This window comes from Callithrix jacchus, chromosome 5 (genome assembly GCF_049354715.1).
Source record: "Callithrix jacchus isolate 240 chromosome 5, calJac240_pri, whole genome shotgun sequence".
Lineage (NCBI taxonomy): Eukaryota > Metazoa > Chordata > Mammalia > Primates > Cebidae > Callithrix > Callithrix jacchus.
Window position 1 is genome coordinate 153821171 of NC_133506.1, and position 21970 is coordinate 153843140.

The 21970-nt window shown below is 41.6% G+C and overlaps 1 long non-coding RNA gene across 1 annotated transcript; it reads left to right on the forward strand.

The window, feature by feature from the left end:
* Positions 1 to 4480: 4480 nt before the first annotated feature.
* Positions 4481 to 7798, forward strand: LOC108591929 (uncharacterized). Its single transcript, XR_001911906.4, has 2 exons — positions 4481 to 4679; positions 5411 to 7798. It is a non-coding gene; the product is annotated as an uncharacterized LOC108591929 (long non-coding RNA).
* Positions 7799 to 21970: the final 14172 nt, after the last annotated feature.

Here is a 21970-nt window from a genome sequence, read left to right on the forward strand (position 1 = left end):
AACTCCAGCCAGAGAAAAAGAAAGACTTCCAGCCAAAAACAAAAACACTTTAATTAGTTGTTTCATTTCAGGTTGTTGAAACAGCTCCAACCCAAGGAAACCAAGCCCTTCAGAGTCAGAACAGCTTAAAGAAGAGAGAAAAAAAAAAACATGTTTCATTTGTTTAGGAGTTTGATCTCAATCCAATTTGGAAAAGAAAGCCTAAAACCTTTTAGGTTAATAAACCTGATGATAATAGAATGTTGTTTTTGGTCATATAACAAGACCTATGCTCTTCATGAAATCTATTTTAAAATCTTTAAAATTTTATAATGAGGGCAGGCATTTAAATGGTTGTTTAATGTGGTTTAGTTAATGCTTAACATTGCTTTCTACGAAATACTCTGTTTAAAGTAAGCTGTTTGCAAGCTTATTATTGAAGGCTTGATTTCAGAAATCTTCTTTAGATAAATGACTTTCTCCTGGAAAGTGATTCTGAAGTTAAAAATATATATGAGAAAATTTGGAATCAGTTATCATATTTTTAAAATAGCAAAAAATTATTTATAGGGAAACTTAATTCTTAGATTATAAGAATACATTGACATTAATCTGAATAGGAATTTAGAAAGAAAGTATCTAAGCTTGGCTTCCTCTCACCTGTCAAATCCAACAGAATCTTATTTTTACAACTAAAAGAAGAAGATAAAATATTGATCTTTTATGTTTGAACTTGTAGAAGAAAATGAAGAGAAAGAAAATAAGCCATTTACAGAAGATGTCTCAGGTTAATCAAAACCTTGAAAGCAATCTATCAAAAAACTCAGATCCTTATATTTCATCTACATCCCAGCAAGTATCAGATTTTAATCCAAATGCATTCTTCTACTGTCAACACTATTCATTACCTGATTCATTTATATCAAAGAGAATGATATCAAGTACTTGATTCTTATTGTCTCTCCTTACACACCCAACAAGGTTTTCTATGCCAGAATGTGGACTCTGGAAATGAAAGAGCCTTTTTGTAAGAGATTTTCATTTCCTCCACACACTCCTGACCATCCTTGGGATTCTTGCAGTTCTCCCAGTAGAATGCATGTTCTGATCCCTGTCTACTGTGGCACATGGTCCCATCTGTCTGGCCAATCCTGACTCTTCTTCCCAACCTTCAGTGGCCCTTTCCTCTGGATAATTTTTCTAACATTTTTTTCTTTCTCAGTGTTCTTGTAGAAGTTTATGGAAACTTTCATAACTTAGTACAATTAATTATTTAGTTAGTTTACATTTCCATCTCCTCCAGTAGAGTAAAAAGGGCAAAGACTATTTTCCATTTGTCTTTGTGTTTCTAGAACCTTATGTAGTTTTTATAACTAAATAAATGTTTAATAAGTTGACAGGAGAAATAAAGGTTGGAAATGGAAACCTCTGATCTCAAGTAATGTTTTCACTTTGTAAACTCATCCGTCTCACTGGTCAACCCCAGGCCGTTTCTATATTGAAGCCCCTGCTTAAAAGGTTTTACAATACAAAAGGAAAAGGTATATTTGAGCAGCATCAAATTAATTTCCCGTACATCCATTTAGCATAAATAATGTGATAAAACAAAGTCAAGAAAATGCCAACTTAGACTTTTTTAAGGTAAAAATTACCTCAAGCAGGTGTAGATCCATTAATGTCCAGATTTTTAAAAATGAATTATGGTCAACCTTTCACCGAGCAGTCAGGAAAGTACTTTTCAGAACATTAAATGCCTTTTAAAATTTTTATCAACATGAAGAAAAATCTCCAAAAAAATGGAACAACATAATTTATATCCTATAAACATGTCAGAGAGTAATAGAAAATGGTGCTATAACATGAAGATATGAATATACATAGTATCATTTTCTATCACATAAAAATTCATGATAGCCACTAACATTTTCTAAACCTACATTTTATATCTGCATATGTATGGTTTTGTAAAATATGAAATAATTGGTATTAGCACAGCCCTGTGTGTTTTTTCAAAGCACATTCTCAAAAAAGAGTAAAACCTCTTTATTCAAAGAAAGCAGTTCTAAAGGGGAATTACATGAAAAAGTGGAAACTGAGCTTTGAATCCCTGTATCTTATTCTTCCTCTGAGTCTCACATGCATCCTCACTAGAGCAAGAAAGCAGCATGTCTTGTCAGCCTGTCCTATGCCAGCACTCCCAGAGCTAAGCATCCGATACGTCACAGTATCTATTCTCTCCTCTGCAGCAAAAGAGGTGATTTTGAAACATAGATATGACCAAGCCCTGGCTTAAAACCTTGTAGTGACATACCCAGGCTCCTTAAATTAAAAAAAAAAAAATCTTCAATGACTTTGGGAGAGGGTATAGAGAATAGGCAGAGCCTGGAGTGGGGTGTGACTTTGGACCCCTACTTGCTGCCAAGGAGAGAACAGACTGGGGAGATGAGAAGCCCAGGGAGTAGGCTCTCCTGGAGTCCATGCATGAGATGCTGGTGACATGTGGTGGCCTGGTGGTAGGTGAATGAGGAGCAGGTGTGTTAAGAACTATGGAGAAGGCCATGTTGCTGCTAGGTAAAGCAGCTGGATACCGGCCTCACGGGCAGGAGACTAACCATGAAGCATCTGATGCTTACCTATGGGAGTGTTGGCACAGGACAGAGTGACAAGAGGTGACGCTTCTAAGGAAACAAGACCAGATACAGTAGCTTCTTGTTACTCATGGGAGTCATATTCTAGAAAGTCATCGAGAACTCTGAATTAGTGAATACAGAACTTTGCTCCTAAAGAAAATACAAGATGATGTTCCCACAGGCCCCTAGTCACACATTTTCATCAACCAGTCACTACATAACCTTGATTTATGTGCATTTAAGACACCCTATTTAATCTGTGTTGCTGATTCATTCATACTGAGCTTATAGCCCACAGCAGTATAAGCTCCTCTAACATTTTCTCCATGAAGCACATCACAGCTTTCTTGTTTCTCGAAACATGAGACAGTCCTTCAGCGCAACATGTGGGAGCCATTAGGAATAGCAAAGTAACAACAAAGATCCCATAAGTACGAAAATCAGAGTGCTAACTGGACTGTGAAGAGGACACTTGTCTACTGTATGAGAACAAAAACAAAAAGGCAACGCAGCCATCTTTGACCCCAGCTGGAAATGTGTTTCTCTGGTGACTTGAAGTTTTTATCACTCCATACATGTCTGCAAATGACTGAGGTGCTGGGAATATTGATTTGGAGGTTACAAATGAATTTCAATGAGTAGGCAAATTCTCAGATAGGAAATCCACAAATAATGAGGACCGACTGCATTTGTGAAGACATAGTTGTGTACTTGAGGCATGTATGTATGGGCTGCATGCATACATACTGGAAGACGAAGAACATGTAACAATATCCAGGTTTATCCTATGCACCCCACAACAATCTATAGACGTGTCACCAACACTGAACATGACTATAGCCAGCGGAAGAGGATTAAACCTTGTAAGACTACTTTATTCAACTGAGTTAGCCACTTAAGATTCCAGTGCATCCAGTTAGAAGAAGACATTATGAAAATGTACCAACAGATTATTAACTGTATGCAATTTCTTTGTAAATCAATGCTTTCTGATCACAGGACGCGTTAGAAATAAATAAATGTGGGACTCCTGGACAGTTTCAAAATAACAAAACCAACTCTCCATTTATTTGGTAAATAGATAATCATGCCAGTGGATCATATGCAAATAAATCTTAAGCCCAAAAGACACTTTAATACTCTGGTTACTCTTTAAGTAAATCCATGTGAGAATTTTAGTGCCTAAAGTGAAAATGGCAAGTTCTGGGCTTCCTGCCAATTTCATTTGGGGTGTGAAATTTCTGACTTACAAGCTGAAATTCTTGGAAGCTTAGAAGCAAATTTCTTTCTTCTTTCTTTTGTAATTGAGAATGGTTCTCCCACCCACCAAACGACCTACTTCCCTTTACCTAGCAGCTTTGGAGGAGCAGGTGTGAGCCGGGTGAGAAGGACCTTCTGGGAGGCAGGACCTCGGCCCACCTGCAGCCCACAGCCTCTCCTCGCGGCCAGCTGCTCCTTGGTGCACAGCATTCCCCAGGCTGGGGAATGTCATGGCACAGAGTAAGGCAGGAAGCCAGTGCCACCAAATCCCCATCCCAGGTTATTTGAGGTTAAGGTAGAAATGACAAATGACTGCTTCCTCACTCCCCTCCCCAGCTTCTCTGGAGACTCCTTCCTTCAGGGATGCCGCATTGCTCCTTCCTCCAGAAGCTTCACGACCTCCCTCAAGCTTGCGGCCTATGCAGCCTCCTAATGTCACTTTTGTGATTTCTCACTTCGGGGTATTTTTACCCATGGGTGTGAGGAACAAGGAAGCAACGTGTCGTGGAAGGACGGCGATCGCCCATCGCTCCTCTATCAAATGAGAGCACAGGAGGAGCAGAAGACACTTCCCTAGGGGCACGCAGCTCCTCCCTCTGCTTGGAGAGCTTGGTCTGCATCCCCTGAAATTTCGAAGTGCAGGAACTTGCACCCTGTTCTCCTCTGAGGAAGCTGAAGAGACCGTGGATGAGCCTGACTCCTGCACAGGAAATCTCACAGACACGAGAAGCGCTGACACACTGCTGGGGCGTGGGCTGCGCTGCTGTGCCATGCCAAGCGCAGGCCGGGCAGGGTAGAGGGACATTCCGCGTGAGTACTTGGGCCCTCTTCTAGCCAGGAGAGCTACATGGAGAGGCACGGAGATGTCTTTAGAAATAGCTGGGCGCGGTGGCTCACGCCTGTAATCCCAGCCCTTTGGGAGGCCAAGGCGGGTGGATCACAAGGTCAAGAGATCGAGACTCTCCTGGTCAAATTGGTGAAAACCCGTCTCTATTAAAAATACAAAAAATTAGCTGGGCATGGTGGCGCGTACCTGTAATCTTAGCTACTCAGGAGGCTGAGGCAGGAGAATTGTCTGAACCCAGGAGGCGGAGGTTGCGGTGAGCCGAGATCGTGCCATTGCACTCCAGCCTGGGTAACAAGAGCGAAACTCCGTCTCAAAAAAAAAAAAGAGCCTGGTTGGGGGATAGAGGGTGAGGGGCTTACCAATGCCATGCCCCTGGGCTGAGGAAGGAGCCACAAGGCTACCCAGAATAGAGGCTTCTCCTTTCTTAAGGTAAAACCAGGTGAGGGAGTCCAACCTATAACCTACAGGGAGCTCAAATATACTCCACAGAAAGAGCCAGACATCTGCCAGGTCCAGGGTATTAACCACATTGGGAGAAATACCTAATGTAGATGACGGGTTGATGGGTGCAGCAAACCACCATGGCATGTGTATACCTATGTAACAAACCTGCATGTTCTGCACATGTACCCCAGAAAAAAAAAATAATTGCCCCATTCTCTTATCTTCCCTTCTCCTCCTCCTCCCAAGGCAGGAAGCAGAAGCTTGTGAAATGAGGTGTTTTACCACCTCCTCTCCTGCCTCCAGACTGACCCAGGTTGGTGCCGGGAGAAGACTGATGCTTTAACAAGAAGCCGAGTCAGACATCTTGAATAACAGCTTGGGCTGGACATTAAATGTTTGAAATTGAGTCTATACCTCCCACCGTATGTCACCATGGGGATGCACATTTTCCAAGAATAGAAAGAAAGTTTCTGGGATCTGCCAGAATCTGCATCCAGGATTGAAGGAAGAAAAGCTCCACACATCAAGTTTAATGGGGTAATGAGAGGCAAAATACAGTGTGCTTGTTTCAGTCCTGCTTCTTGTTTGTTCAACTTACCTGATATATTCACACCCACTTAGAAACAACAGGAAGGATAAGGTAAAATAGGAAACTGATGTACTGCTTATCAGTCAGAGGTGCAGGAGGCACATTTTCCGAGTAGAATGTTCAGAAACTCCAAACATAGTCTCCGCGTAGGCCCCTCTGAGCTGTAGCCTGGTCTTTCAATTTAAATGTCCCACAGGCATCTCAGAAGAAGCACGTTCAACTGTCTCCCACCTCAAGACTCTCTCCCCACAAGGTTTGAGTCAGGTCCCAGCACTAGCTTTTTCATTCATACTTTAAAAAATAAATACATAAGAAATTGCATCAAGAGCATGTAGTACTTTACTGGGCACAAAATGTACTTTTATCATTACAAAATGTATTATTACAAGCTGGTCAAGGAAGGAAGAAAGAGAGCGAGGGAGGAAAGCGAAGGGAGGGCAGGAAGGAGGAAAGGAGAGGCTGGGTGCACAGCCCATCACATATTCAGGTGTGTGCCAGCTCATACCCATGTTCGTGGACAAAGATCTACAGGTTGATCACACATGAGGGCATGACATTTATGCACACTCACCATAAGAGTCAGCATTTCAACACTGCAGGTATCATCTGGGCTTCACTTAGACATGCAGGCACCTGGGGCAAGCAGGTGGGGCTGGGGCGTTAGGTGATTGAGAAAATAAGGCTATCAGGACATGTTATCAGAAGACCTGCTTGCAGCTTAGAGGCATCGCTTAAAACCTTAAGAGTCTGAGTGGTGGATTCTCTTTAAACTTCATTTTTCTTATCTGTAAAGTGGGAATAATAATCTTAACTCTATTTACCTCACTAGCAAATGTGGAAATCGATGTCGCGGATACTGTGTCCCGATCCCCCTTGATGACCAAGTCACTCATTTGCCCAGCCTTTGACTGCTTTGACTGCGGATGGTCCTCTGCTGAGTCCCCCTCTAGGAATTATCCTCAGCCTTTCCCACGGTCTGCCTCTCCAGACCGTACCTACCTCAATGATACATTAACACAGGTTAAAAACATCCTCAAAATCCCACTCCATCCCCCCACCTTCATGTTCCACCATAGGCCAGGCCTTCATCACCTCTCACCTAGATTCTTGCAATTCATCTCCCTCATTCCACCCTTGACACCCTGCAGCCTGAATGGCCCCTGTAAAAGGAAGTTACACCATGTTCTCCATGGCCTCCCACCCCCTTAGCATGGAAGCCAAGATCCTTATGAATGCCTAGGAGGCCCACCCAGCATTCCACTGCTGGCTTACCCTGCCGGGAACCTTGCACTCTCTCCTTGTTCATGTTGCTCCAGCCACATCGGACTCCCTGCCCTAATTCAAACTACCCAGGTACTCCCCAGACTCCAAGCCTCTGCCCTGGCATTCCTTCTCCCTGCAAAGCTCTCCCCCACATGAACTGCTTCCTTGCTCGCCTCAAATCTTTGTGTAAATCCTGATTACCGAGGTTTTCCTCCCCACTGTACTTAAAGTGGAAACACCCGGCCGGGCGCGGTGGCTCAAGCCTGTAATCCCAGCACTTTGGGAGTCCAAGGCGGGTGGGTCACGAGGTCAAGAGATCAAGACTCTCCTGGTCAAATTGGTGAAACCCCGTCTCTACTAAAGATACAAAAAATTAGCTGGGCATGGTGGCGCGTGCCTGTAATCCCAGCTACTCAGGAGGCTGAGGCAGGAGAATTGCTTGAACCCAAGAGGCGGAGGTTGCAACCGTGAGCCGAGATCGCACACCATTGCACTCCAGCCTGGGTAACAAGAGCGAAACTCTGTCTCAAAAAAAAAAAAAGTGGGAACCCCCTTTTCCTTTTTCCTGCTTTATTTTCCTCCTTAACAGGCATCGCCGTCATCACACATATAAATCTGTATTTTATTTATATACTTGTTGACTGTCTCCTCCCACCAGAATATAAGCTCTGCGCCGGTAGGAATTTTCGGTTTGTTTCCTTCACTGCCGTAACCCCAGCACCTAATACAGTGATGGACACAGAGTAAGCATTCAATAAATACTTACTGATGGAATGAATAAACTAATAACAGGTGAAGAGTTTCCCTGACAAACAGAAACGAACGCTTTTTTCTCCCTGTGAGTAAAATGTTCAAGAGAATTCAGATATTCCTGATCTGTATGTAGGCAAGTACATATATACAAATGTAAGAATGTAGTGCTTGAACATAACACAGTTATATTCAACACCTAAAGACACATAGAAAAATTGGCTAGAGTTGGTTAGTCAATGACAGCAATGCATCCTGAGAACTGACATTATCAGCACCTAACTCCTACTTTATCACTTTTCTGTGAGATAGAGCCAAAGAATGACACATTTGAATTATTGTGACATCTCTTCTTTGCCAAAGAAACTGATGAGAAAGGTCTGTGAAATTGTAAGGGCAGATGTTACCATTCAGTCTGTAAATTTTTCTTCTCTACCATTTCTCAAAGCACTAGGGCTTCTGAAGTTTCAATCATTTTCTTTCTTTCTTTTTTTGAGACAGGGTCTTGGTCTGTCACCCAGACCAGAGTGCACTGGTGTGATCAGAGCTCTCTTAAACCTTGATTGACCCCCTGGGCTCAAGTGATTCTCTCACCTCAACCTCCTGGGTTGCTTAGATTACACATATGCACCACCATACCCAGCTATTTTTTTTTTTCATAGAGACGGAGTCTGTATTACCCGGGCTGGTCTCCCACTCCTGGGCTCAAGCAGTCCTCCTGCCTCAGCCTCCCAAAGAGCTCAGATTACAGGCATGAGCCACCATGCCTGGCCTGAATGTCTGATCTTATCATTTTGTTTTCCATAAAAGACACTGGGCTTAGGCTTTTGTTTTTTTGTTTTGTTTTGTTTTTTTAAAAAGTCTTAGTGATAGAAACAAAACCTTTATCTTTTGCAGTTTCTCCGGACTTTCTGTCCCTGCCCCAAGTACAGCTTCTCAGAATTCAGATGCGACTCTTCCCTCAGTTGACAAAAGGCTGTACAAGAGCCATTAACAGAGTCATCTCCGGCTTTTGCTATTAGCCCACAATTTGCTGCGCTGGATTTGCCAGTAATTTATTTTCCCTTCCAAATTACTAGAGTTCACATAGTTGGCAGTAGTTTGAGGGGAGCGGATCTCCCAGCAACACCTGACAGGAAAACAAATAGGAACCAGAAACCCTTTGCTCCTGGTGGCGCTCCATATCCCCTTCTTTGCCAAATCTCTCTGCAAGCCAGTCACTCTTTGTAAAGGGAGAAAGTGGATGAGGCCCAAAAGGAGTCACACTCACATCATCCCAGGCATTCTAAGCAACGCAACTGGACCAGCATAACCCCTATTAAAGCTTTTGCATAAGCTCCAGGGACCAATCTCCCTCTTGGCAAACAAGACAGCTCTGATTCCAACACTGTGAATAGAAGCCACCCACTGACTGTCCTCAGAGATCATCTCTCACACCCCAAGAAACTCTAGTGTTGTAGCTTACTAGAGAAAGGGACTCAATGATTCGAATAATGAGTAACTTCAGGCCTAGCCATTTGCGGGGGCAAAGGCAAAAAAAAAAAAAAAAATCCAATGCTAATATAGAAGAATGCTAGGCAATGGAAAAGCACAGTCAGTTGCCCACACAAAGCAGGTAAAAAACTGGTGTAGTAATTTTGTAGTCTTTGAAGCCCTTCAGAGTTTTCTTATTAGAATAGCAAACGATGGGTATAAAAGATGGAGGGCAGAAACAGAGTTTTTCATGCTGGGGTCCCTCTCTGCAATTTCAGAAGTATCAAAAAGAGCCCAGTCATGCTACACTTGGCAGGTCATCAGTAGGAAAATAGCCCTGTCTCTCCTTCCACCTCTGGACATGAGGGTTGCTTTCATGCTATTTATGTTTTGATTGACAAGTGTATGCTCTGTCTAGATAAGTAGAGAAGCATCTCTTGCAAGGATGCTTCAAAAGAGCAGCTGTCTGGAAAGATGAAGCAATGCCAGGGCGATTCAAAAACCAATTCAAATACCAGTCACAGAGGTAAACATGAACAGATGAGGCCAACACTTCACTAAGGAGACTTACTCTAGGATCCCACGGTGTACTGGAGACAGAAAATATGATACATTATTTCTTTTTCTTTATTTTTCATTAGGGGAACATTCAACCAAGAATTATTGTCTTTTAAGGAATGATCTTGGATTATAGCATTGGTGCCTGTCATATTGTTCTCACACTTAAAAGAAAAATAATCACTTTACTTTCCATTCTCCCAAACACTTTAGCATGGTGTTCGGCCTCCTTAGTGATCTTGTGCCACATGCCCTCACCTGACATTCTTCATCACCCATGCAGTCTGTATAGCAAAATCCGTGTCCATAACTCCTTAAACATGCATAAACCTTCACTTACTCCCTTTTTATTTTTTGCTTTCCTGCAGCTCCTCTGGATCAAATCTTACTAATTTTCTCATTGTTCAAGGCTATCCAAATTAGTCTCTTCTTTCGGGAGACCCAAATGCCTTCCCAAGCAGAATGTATTCCTGAAAGTGTGATCTTTGGCATGCTGTAGTAGTCCCACTACAGATTTGCCCTAATCTGTAAAAGTCCATTGTTTATAGGCCTCTATTACTCTACTATGAAGTTTTTGCTGAACTGATCTGTATCTTATTTACATACTCCCTGCTCACTCATTAAATGTTTGGTGAATAAATGTGTGAACAAAAGACAAAATCTGTCTCTTTGTTCTCTCGTGCTTTCACTGTCTTTTGTTTCGGAGAAGAGAAAAATCTACAGTCCAGAGAAATTCAGTCTTTCCCTGCATAACATTGTCCAAGCTGCCAACACAGAATTAACTGAACAGTCTCGCAGACTCCATGGACATATGTGGTGTTGGGACAGTTATTGTGTTTCCACCACTGACAAGAATCAGGTATGTAGTAGAGAAATACCACCAGTCATATAAAAAATAAAGAAAGCAATATTGCTTATTAAAATTCTGAAACTTCAGGCAAACTCTCCTACATGCTTTCCAAAATATATCAGTCTCTAGCAAAAAGGAGTATTCCTTTTGGATTTGACCCCTTATTTCTTTAAACTCCCAAGACACACTCTAGCCCACAGACACTACCTAACTGAAGGGTTGACAGTGCTTGAGTGATACTGATGTCATTAGAGCATCACTTTGCAGGGAACTGGGAGCATCATATCAATGGGGAGTGAAAGGTGGAGACTGGGATTTTTGACTCTTGTTTACTTCTGCACTGGAACCCTTTCAGTACATGTGAGTGGTCAACCTGCGTCTGCAGCAAGTGGAAGTCTTTATCCTAGAGAAAAAGAACCTGCTGACAAAAACAATTCGTGTCAATTCAACAGGTAGAAGGTTCTTGGAGGATTCTAATATTGTGCTCATGTCTCTCATAGAATCAGCAAAATCTAAGACCAAGGCAAGGACACCATTCCTCTGGGCTCCAATCCGCCCAGCTCCCAGGACCCCAGACATTGCAGGGACTAGTGATTGAGGAGTTTCACCTTACACCAGAAAGCATCCCTTTGTAAGTGACTTTCTGGAAGCTACTGAAAGCGAGAAAGTGTAATTTTGTCATTATCACATCAACATGTGCATTGATGTGTTTATAACGTACGGGAGCATTCCTAAGGCATTTGGTTATAATTGCTGGGTCAATTCACAGGGCAGTCAAGATGTTCCACGAGTGCCATGGAACAGGATGCTAATGGCATGTAGCTGAGATAGAATGCCGAAGTGATGATAGTTTAAGATACATGAGGCATCAGCAAGAGTGACAGGCAAAAGAAGATGCAGAACTTTGCCTCTGCAGGAAGAAAAAAGGGCTTAGTTTAGCTAAAATGTCATTTATATTCCACAATCATCATGATTGTTCCATCACTACATCATCGTTATCAGGAGCCACAGGGTCAGAACACTGTCACCTCACACATACACGCATGTGTGCACACACACACGTACATGTATGCATGCACACAGGCACACACACACATATACACACATACAAATGGGTTTAAGCAAACTCAAACTCTGCTCAGCTCTTCTTTGGGTTTTTTGGTTTGTTTGTTTGTTTGTTTGTTTCGAGACGGAGTTTCGCTCTTGTTACCCAGGCTGGAGTGCAATGGCGCGATCTCGGCTCACTGCAACCTCCGCCTCCTGGGTTCAGGCAATTCTCCTGCCTCAGCCTCCTGAGTAGCTGGGATTACAGGCACGTGCCACCATGACCAGCTAATTTTTTTGTATTTTTAGTAGAGACGGGGTTTCACCATGTTGACCAGGATGGTCTTGATCTCTTGACCTCGTGATCCACCCGCCTCGGCCTCCCAAAGTCTTTTTTTTTTTTTTTTTGAGACGGAGTTTTGCTCTTGTTACCCAGGCTGGAGTGCAATGGCGGGATCTCCACTCACCGCAACCTCCGCCTCCTGGGTTCAGGGAATTCTCCTGCCTCAGCCTCCCTAGTAGCTGGGATTACAGGCACGCGCCACCATGCCCAGGTAATTTTTTTGTATTTTTAGTAGAGATGGGTTTTCACCATGTTGACCAGGATGGTCTTGATCTCTTGACCTCGTTATCCACCCACCTCGGCCTCCCAAAGTGCTGGGATTACAGGCGTGAGCCACCGCGTCCGGCCCTTCTTTGGTTTTAAGTGTGTGTGTGTGTGTGTGTGTGTGTGTGTGTGTGTGTGTGTGTGTTGGTCCATTCTCACATTGCTACAAAGAACTACCTGAGATTGGGAAGTTTATGAAGAAAAGAGGTGTTTTTTTGTTTTGTTTTGAGACGGAGTCTCACACTGTTGACAGGCTGGAATGCAGTGGTGCGATCTCAGCTCACTGCAACCTCTGCCTCCCGGGTTTAAGTGATTCTCCTGCCTCAGCCTCCTGAGTAGCTGGAAATACAGGCATGCACCACCACGCTCATCTAATTTTTGTATTTTTAGTAGAGACATGGTTTCACTATGTTGGCCAGGATGGTCCTGATCTCTTGACCTCATGATCCCCCTGCCTCGGCTTCCCAAAGTTCTGGGATTACAGGCAGGAGCCACCATGCCCAGCCGAAAAGAGGTTTTAACTGACTCAATGGTTCCACAGGCTATATAGGAAGCATAACTAGGAGGCCTCAGGAAACTTACAATCATGGCAAAAGGCAAAGGGGAAGCAAGCACATCTTACTGTGGCAGAGCAGGGGAGAGAGACAGTGTGTGCGTGCACAAAAGGGGAAGTGCCATGCCTTTAAATCACCAGATCTCATGAGAACTCACTATCACAAGAACACCAAGGGGAAAATTAAATCACCTCCTACCAGGTCACCACCCAGCATTGGGAACTACAATTTGACATGAAATTTGGGTGGGGCCACAGAACCAGACCATACACACACACACACACAAACACACGCACGCACACACGCAGAGGGGAGGGTGAGGTCTAGAAAGTCTTGGACATGGACTTAAAGATTACAACCAGAATGATAAGGGTACACAAACATAAAGTGAATTGTATCCATCAGGATACAGGAAACCCTGGAAGAGGAAGCCTTCTTCATCACAACTAAAGTCCTAAATCCATCAGCTTTCTTCACCTGAGTCTTACATATTCTGGCTTCTACTCCATTTTCATTCGACATCCTTTACCTAAGCATCTCAGTCATCTCTACAGTTTCTTCTACACGTTGATAATATTCTAACCTCTGAGGTCTAGTCCTGTAATTCTAACTGCTTATTACTATTAGACATTGATGTCATCTGGATATTATAAATTCAATACATCTAAAAGCAGATGACCACAATGGGTCAAAAATGAGGTAGTTTTGATTTTCAGTGGGTAAATTTCATGATTATGTCCAATAACAAAAAATTTAAAGCAATATTTTTCAAACTTTCAGTAAACTGTGGGCTACCTGCTTCAAGGGTACACATAGAACAACAGTTTTTCTAATTTTTATGGATTAATTGCCATTTTAAACAATTAAAAATCAAACATTTTAAATTAATATGTGTGTTTTTTATATCAGGAAGAATAATGATATTGTTACAAATTATAACCAGTTACCAAAAGGGAATTTATGTCTGTTTCAACTGAGGTCCTGAGACACTAAGTACCACTACACTTTCATTCCAAACTCAGGTGATAAACTATTTATAAAGGTGTTTATTAAGGCCAAGAAGGGAGTTTGAGCTTGAAAAAAGAATTTCACTGGAAAATGTTGTTCAAGTGCTGTGACATTTTCCTTCTCCACCCCCAGGGAGAAATAGGAGGTAGTCCACCTACATCATCTCAAAGCTAAAGAGAAATGTTCAAACTTAAAAAGTTTGAGGTATAACCTTAGAGTCTGTGGGACAAAGTAAACTTGTGTTTGACTCAGAGAGATACAAAGGGAGAAAGGCTGAGTGAAGCAGAGTGGAGATTGTAATTACATACTTACATTTCCACCAATGAGGAAACAAATGTTTCTAATAGACAAAAGATTTATTTGAAAAAACTCTAGGTGTGCAAGAAAATCAAATAACCAAAAACTAAGAGGAAGAAGAACACACAGAAAAATGTCCAAATAGGAAAGAAGATAAAATGACTGAAAAAAACAAATGAGGTTGAAAAAAAAAAAAACCAGTAACAACACTGTTAAATTTGAGTTATCAAACATGGATTTTAGAATGCCTGTTATTATTATTCAAGTAAACAGATGGTGAGATGGTAAACTTCACCAGATAACTATAATGCATAAAAAGAGTCAAATGAGAATTATGGAAATAAAAAATAAAATAACCTAAATTAAAAATCTGATAGATGTTTTAAACAACAGGTTAAAATGGTACAAGAAAGAATTAGTGAACTGGAAATTGACCAATAGAAAATATCCACTGAAACCATAGAGAGAAATAAGCAATTGCAAGTACAGACAGGACCGTAATTGAAAAGACTACAAGAAATATACAAGACGCCAGTTTTAAAAATCTGACAAGTGTTAGTCTCCAAATGAGAGGAAAGAAATAATGTGTCAGAAGCAGTATGTGAAGACAGACTATGCATTTTGCAAAACTGACAAAGAATATAAAACCACAGACACACAAAGATTCCAGAGGCTCTACCAAAGTCAAGCAGTATAACTAAAGAGTAAACCACAGCTAGGCACATTCGAGTAAAACTGCTAAAAACCAAAGTCAGTGAGTGAAGGATCATTCAAAGAGCAATAATAAGACCAATGGCTGACTTTTCAACTGAAACTATGTTCAAGACATGATGAAATAACATTTTTAAAGCGTTGAAAGGGGAAGGGGGGGAACTACCAATCTGCAATGCTACAACTAGAGAAAATAGGCTTCAAAACTGAAAGTGAAGAAAGCAAGTGTTATTCTTATCTCATGACATATAGTACAATCTATTCTCAGTGGATAGCAAACAAAAAAACAATAAATATTATTTCATAAAATTGGGAACCTCTGTTCATCAAAAAACATTACTAAGAAACCAAAAACACAAGCCCTACCCAGAGCAAAGTCATTTTTAATCCATATTCCTGCCAAAGGCTTCATATCTCCAAACTATAAAGAACTCCCTAAAAAATAGTGAGAAAAAGACCAAGAGCCCAGTTTATAAATAATGGTCAGAAGACATATTCAAACATTTTATAAAATATGACATCCAAATGGTCAGTAAGAATTTGAAAAGGTGAGCAACCTCCCTAGTTATCAATGAAATAGCAACTAAAGCAATAAGATAAAAGCACTGGCAAAATTAATAGCAAATGGCAAAAATGAAAAAGAAAATACCACGTGTTGCAAGGATGAGAAACAACTGGCATCATCACTGGGGCATTTAAATAGGTACAAGGAATTGAGAAAACGTTTAGTGGCATCTTCTTTTTTTTGAGACGGAGTTTCGCTCTTGTTACCCAGGCTGGAGTGCAATGGCGCGATCTCGGCTCACCGCAACCTCCGCCTCCTGGGTTCAGGCAATTCTCCTGCCTCAGCCTCCTGAGTAGCTGGGATTACAGGCACGCACCACCGTGCCCAGCTAATTTTTTGTATCTTTAGTAGAGACAGGGTTTCACCATGTTGACCAGGATGGTCTCGATCTGTTGACCTTGTGATCCACCCACCTCAGCCTCCCAAAGTGCTGGGATTACAGGCTTGAGCCACCGCGCCCGGCCAGCAGCATCTTCTAAAGGTCAACATATGCCTGCTCTATGACCTAGTAATTCTACTTGTAGGTATAAACCCAACAATATCTACCAAAAGAAATGCAAGGAATGTATAAAGTAGCATTATCTGCAACAACAAAAGATTGAAAAGTCGAAATGCCCAGCACTTCATTCACACTTTCCAAATAGCAGTAACTCCTTCTGCTACAGCAGACAGTTGTTTATGCACCTGTTGCCAATGACAGCACCTCACTCCCTCTCCACCCTCATTAAACCCTGATGGATGTTTTAAGCAACAGGTTAAACATGGTACAAGAAAGAATTAGTGAACTGGAAATGGACCAATAGAAAATATCCACTGAAACCATAGAGAGAAATAAGCAATTGCAAGTACAGACAGGGCCATAATTGAAAAGACTACAAGAAATATACAAGACGCCAGTTTTAAAAATCTGACAAGTGTTAGTCTCCAAATGAGAGGAAAGAAATAATGTGTCAGAAGCAGTATGTGAAGACAGACTATGCATTTTGCAAAACTCCAGTTACTCAAGACTCTAGTGAATCAAAAGATCTAGGGTGGATTCAGCAAAAGCGATCTAAATTATCTATGTGAAATGACATTACTATTTTAACTTCAAGGTCAAAATTAAAAGCTCCCTTTAAGTACACATATCCTCACCGACCAGCTATGGGGTTCTGCGCTAATCCAGCTGTGGGAACAATCAGGGGAGATTTGAAGAGAGATGAGATTCCAGAATTCTGAAGAACTGATATTTATCTATGGACAGTTCCTTGGGGAAACTTGACTTTCCAATGATAATTAGGCAGTAGAGAGCAGATATATTTCCCAAGCGTGTCTGTGATAGGCATACAAATTGTAGAAGCTGCATTATTACTCAGTTCGTTAATAATAGAAAAAGTTAATGAGTATAGAAAAGAGCAAAAACTTACATTGTAATATATAAGTGGGTTTTTTTTATCCTTTTTACTCCATTTACACTTTATAGTCTTTCGGAAATAAACTATAAAGTCTTAACAATATAGTAACATGTAGATATTAAGTATCAACATGATGTTCTCAATGTCCTTGGTCTTTTTGATGCTGCTGAATAACAACTCTAGAATATAAGCTTCACTCCCTATTTTTCCTTTACTCAACACCGACTGAATGCAAAGCCTGCAAAAAGGACCCTTCCACATCTTCCCCCTCCACCTACGTAAGTCCACTTAGACACAGACACAGGGTCCCTAATCACAAAGGAATTTTAAAGCCCACAGGTGGCGGATCTTCGAATTCTGGCAAGTTCCTTACTTGTCTCTATCACATTCGAAAGCATTTTTCAATTTGCACATGGATGATCACACAGGAGTTGATTTCTGGTTCTCATCAACTAGGAGATATGAATTGAAGGTGTCTTTTGTCAGTCTTCAAGAGGGAGGATCTTTGCACATGCAAACTGAGGATAAAGCTCCAACAGAGTGTTACACACGGAAGCATCCAGGTCTTAGTGAAATCACAACGAATTATATCTTGTTCAAACCCTGGTCCCGCAATCTTCCGACTGTGCAAGCTTGGTCAAGGAAGTTGACCTTCCTCTGTTTCAAAGGTTTTCATCTGTCCAAAGGAGATAAAAATACTTGTCCTGAGAGAGTTTTGTGAAAATTAAATAAAATAATTCCTACAAAATACTTAACATGATAAAGCCTTGTACAAAGCAAACACCGAATAACTATCAGGCTTATTATTATTATTACTATCATCATTATCACAATAGGGTAATCATTATTATTACCTCATCTCAGACACCTAAATATCATTTCCATAATAAGGCACAGTAGCAACATTTGATATCCTTTGGGAAAGAAACAGCCCTCCTTTTATTCTACATCTTTTTGGTACTCACTCATGAGCTCACTGTAAATTTGTAAATTTGTGCTTTTCTCTTCGTACAATATCCATTGAACCAGAAATGCCTTTTGAAGGGATAATAACAATGACAACCACAATAATTAGCACAAATGGAGCGCTTATGGTGAGCCAGGCATGGATCTAAGGGCTTTACATGCATTATCTCACAACCGCCTCATGCTGCAGGTACCTTTGTTATCCCCACCTGATACATTTACTAAAAGAATTCTAATGTATTTCTTCCATTTACTGCCCAGATTTAGTTTTGCCATTTGGCCTCCAGGGAAGAAAATTTCTCTCATGTTGCTCTGATGGTTCTGTGCACAAGGCATGAAGCAGGTGAGATGGTTTGGGTCTGTGTCCCCGCCCAAATCTCATGTCAAATTAAAATCCCCAATGCAGGACGTGGGGCCTGGAGGGAGGTGACTGGATCATGAGGGCAGTTTCTCATGGTTTAGCACCATTCTCCCTTAGTGCTGTAGTCGCGATAGTGCGTTCTTGTGAGATCTGGTTGTTTCAAAATGTGTGGTACCTCCCACCTCGCTGTCTCTTGGTCATGGCTCCTGCCATGCCAGATGTCTGCTCCTGCTTTGCCTTCCCCCATGAGGCCTCCCATAAGCAGATGCTGCCATGCTTCCTGTACAGCCTGCAGAATCGTGAGCCAATTAAACCCCTTTTCTTTATAAATTACCCAGTCTGGGGTATTATTTTATAGCAGTGCAAGAACTGACTAATACAGGGGAAGGTGCCAGGTAATGACCCTGGAGGCCAGTGAAGACATCACACAGGAGAAAATAAGACCCATCTTAAAGAAGGAAAGACGTATCAGGCAGAGCAAAAACAGAAAGACGAGCACAACCTAGTGCTAGGGATTGGCAGCACTGCAGGGGTTGTCATGGAAGCAGTGACACAGGGAGGTTGAAGGCAGATGGGCCAGATTGTGGGGGACCCGCACACCATGTGACGGCATTGTCCACTTGATGTCATTGTTGAACAGATTGTGGTAGCGAGGAGCATGCCAAGAGTTTAAGCTGGGGTTTCACATAATCGTCTGCATGCATTTCCTCTTACAAAGATCCCCCAGAGCCACTGTGAAGGTTTGCAATACCAGACTCCAAGAAACATTGAAGATAGAATATACGAAAGAAGAAAGGACCAGCAGGGAGTCGGCAGTGCTGCAGCTGGAGGGGAGGGACAGATCCCAGAAAGAGGAGGTAGAGTGGACAAGGTATGATAATTGATGGGATGCAGCTGGTGAAAATAAGGGGACAGGCGGGGCACGGTGGTTCACGCCTATAATCCCAGCATTTTAGGAGGCCAACTCGGGCAGATCACCTGAGGTCAGGAATTCGAGATCAGCCTGACCAACGTGGTAAAAACTCGTCTCTACTAAAGAACAAAAATTAGCTGGGTGTGGTGGTGCGCATCTGTAATCCCAGCTACTTGGGAGGCTGAGGCAGGAGAATCCCTTGAACCTGAAGACAGAGGTTGCAATGAGCTGAGTCATGCTACTGCATTCTAGCCTGGGTGACAGAGTGAGACTTTGTCTCAAAAAAACAAGGAAAAGAAAAAAGAAAAGGGGACAGTCCAGTAAGATCCCCAGTCTCAAGACGATGGTGACAACAAAGATAAAACAAGAATACAAAACAGAGGTAGGTTTTATTTTAATTTTTATTCTTGGTTGTTGAAGAAGATAACTTCAGTATTGAACATGTAGAGAGAAAACAGATAAGAACTTGTGAAATTCCTAAATGTCGAGCTTGGCAAATAGTTAAAGGTAAAGAAAAAAGTCATAGTGGAGGGGCTCCCGATGGGGTTACAGGAGGCTTCTAGTGGTCGGAACCTCGGCTTGGGTCAAACAGTCTTGGGTTTCGGTCCTGCCACTGCTGCCGCAAGTCACATAGGGCTGTATAGAATTGTGGGGTAAAATGCTTAAGGCCTGTGCACTTTCACTCCAAAACTCTGGGGATTCATCTAAGGGGAATAATCCAGAGGGCTCAGGATGTGTGAACAAAGCAGTTCCCTACAGCATTGTGTATAGCAGAGCAACAGGGAATTCAGTGCTTAAAAATAAAAGGTAGGAAGTCATGTCCCAACTATAAAACAGAACATTTTGCAGCCAGTAAAATGCATAGTCCTGCTTTTATAGATGGAAAGATGTTCCCCGTCTGAGGAAAAGGCAGGCTACTTATCCAATGTCCAGCCCAACTCTGTTTCATGCCATTCTCTCCCAAGTCACTATGATTTCACCAGGTTCATTTTGTCATTATTCATCAACCATCTTAATCATGAATGTCTGTGTCTCTGTCTATCCAACTGGAACCCTGTGAAAACAGTAGTGACATTGAAATGAGACCATTTGCATTAAATGAGATAATACATAAATATGCCTCGCATAGAGTAAGTGCCGAATAACCGCCAACCTTAGCCATTATTATTTTTCTTGCTTGTAACCCTCTACTAGATTATTTGTCTTCCTCTTTCCATGATCACTTTGAGATCTTTCAAAAGTCTCTTGTAATTGATAGGTAAATATTTTTGGTCCAAGGTAAATATACACCAATATTCAAGGGTAATACACAGCAATATTTAAGGGAAACAAGATCCTTTTTTAATATGATTAAGAAACAGGCACTTCAATTTCTTTCTGTAATGAAGACATTATTTTTCATAATATGTAAACATATATATACATAAAGAACATATTTAGTGGTTTATTAAAAATAAGATGGGCTGGGCGTGATGGCTCATGCCTGTAATCTCAGCACTTTGGAAGGCCAAGGCTGGTAGATCACTTGAGGTCAGGAGTTCGAGATCAGCCTGGCCAACATGATGAAACCCTGTCTCTACTAAAAATACAATTAAAAAAAATTAGCCAGGTGCGGCGGTGGGCACCTATAATCCCAGCTGCTCAAGAGGCTGAGGCAGGAGAATTGCTTAACATGGAGGGTGGAGGTTGCAGTGAGCTGAGATTATGCCACTGCACTCCAGCCTGGGTAACAGAACAAGACTCTGTCTCAAAGAAACAAAAAAAAAGAACAGTGAAGTCTTGCCCATTTAAATATTTATGTTTGCCAATCCTTAAAAAAGGGTCTCCTCTGATAGATATCACTCTTTCACAAATTTCTTTTAGAAATTCACTTTGCATTGCTTTCTCCTCCTTCTTTTTCTCAAGGTCTTACATATAAAGACCGGTTTTATTTGACTGTAGTGATTTTGAATAACACAACACATACTTTTTCTTGTATTTTTCCTCTCTCGTCTCTTTTGTGATGCTCATATTTTTATGTTTCTCCTCTGTTTTAGTGAGACGAATGCCTAATTGTTCTTCCATAAGAGAAGTGACACATTAATGGGAGCATGCTAAATATACGAATAAGCATGAGGAAATGTTCTTTCTATGGAATTTGGGGCGTCAGAAAGGGCAGTCTCTATTAGGTACAGGTAGAAACTTTTGGTTTTTTTTAGAAGAGAGAAACGTATATTTCCAATGCCTTAAAAGCTGTAAAGAAACCATTTTGTATGGCCATAGGAAGGCCACCTGGTAAAGCTACAATTGAAAATACACTCCTTGGGCAGGATTTCTGATGCTCTACAACAATGGAGCAGTCTGCACATTTAATAGCACAAAATTTGGGGAAGAACTGACAAACAACTGCATATCTAAAAAAGCCCATCCTAATTTGAGGGCAGTTTTTGTTAATAAACCAGGACATAGAGATTTATCTTCCCCTTCCAAAATAAAAAAAATAACTGCAATGGCAATAAAATGCCTTTGGTTAAGCTCTGCTTGCATTAAAGCATCTCCCACAGCACCACATCTTTTATGCTGGTGGATAGCTATGCTTCCACTCCTGAAGATCTTAAGCAACGTACATTGAACAGCATGACACAATAAAGGGAGAACAAATTTCTTTTCTTCACACCAGATGGGAATAAGAAACGTGAGTGTTGTACACAATGAAACAATATCTATAAACCTAGCATTTTATCATCCCATTTCAGACTATAAAATTAGAAGATTCATCAGTCATACCTTCACTCATGAAATACACCTGCTGAGGTATGGGGTCTCTATGGGAAGACTGATAGAGATAACATCTCCTAGGAGGTGAAGTTGTATATCAGTGGGTGGCTCAGCCCTAGCGGGAGCTGCAGCTCTCAAATCCCCCTGCAA